Below are 1,048 nucleotides of genomic sequence, written 5' to 3'. Positions count from 1 at the left end.
CCTACTGAGCGCAGCTTTTTATTGATCGTTTGAACGTCGCGTGGTGGTCATTTTCGATTAAAGGCCAACGTCTCAGCGACGTCTTGGCAATGAGCAAACGCTCTCCCTGCTACGTCTTAACGATGTAAACTTGATACATCGGGCCGACGTCGGCCAGATGTATGTGTGCTATCTGGGAGCCTACTTAAGAATTCGGTAGCTAATAAACACGGGGATAGTTAGTAGTTAAAATTGTAGCTTTGGCTTTTTCTTACAGTATTAATCTGGCCATAGTGATTGTTAAATAAAGTTAAATAAAGTTGTGTGGTAACGTTAGACCACAACATCAACTCAACGTGAATAAGATTAACAATGATCAATACATCTGTTCTAAGATAAGTCAACATTGTGTTTGAGGCGACATATTGTCACTTTTATGGAAATAAATATAAAGTTACCTTTAACATCTCTAGCTAACGTTAGCTAAAGTTAGCCTAACGTTAGCTCCTATATAGCTGCGTTGTTCATCGCGTCACCTTGTTTGCTGGGAGTTCATTAGCCTATTTTGTTCTAGTTTTGTACTTTGGTGATCGTACATCATTGTTAGCTGTTGTCTAAAGGGCTCTTGTCAAGCTAACGTTAACTTCTGGAGCTTAGCTTCATTAATTTATCTGTAATTGCAGAGATAACAAAGGTTGGCAAATGTTATGCTGAATGATTCAGTGTTAAATACTGTAACATTAGTACCAAACTAACGGAGAGACACTCTTGGTAAAGATGGTAAAAAGGCTGTTATCCTTTTCTCATATTCTGTGCCAAAAACCTTAACTCAGTGATGACGCGTAACCGGTCTGAAGTATGCAAATTTTAGCACACTTGAAAATAAACTTTGAGGTGCCAATGCAGAGTGGGCTAACACAACCCAGATAGCACACGTACATCTGGCCGACATTGGCCCGATGTATCAAGTTTAGATCGTTAAGACGTAGCAGGGAGAGCGTTTGCTCATTGCCAAGACGTCGCTGAGACGTCGGCCTTTAATCGAAAATGACCACCACGCGACGTTCAA

Source organism: Epinephelus moara, chromosome 2 (assembly GCF_006386435.1).
Source record: "Epinephelus moara isolate mb chromosome 2, YSFRI_EMoa_1.0, whole genome shotgun sequence".
Taxonomy (NCBI): Eukaryota; Metazoa; Chordata; class Actinopteri; order Perciformes; family Serranidae; genus Epinephelus; species Epinephelus moara.
The sequence above is the reverse complement of the archived record's forward strand: the minus strand, read 5'-3'. Positions refer to the sequence as shown.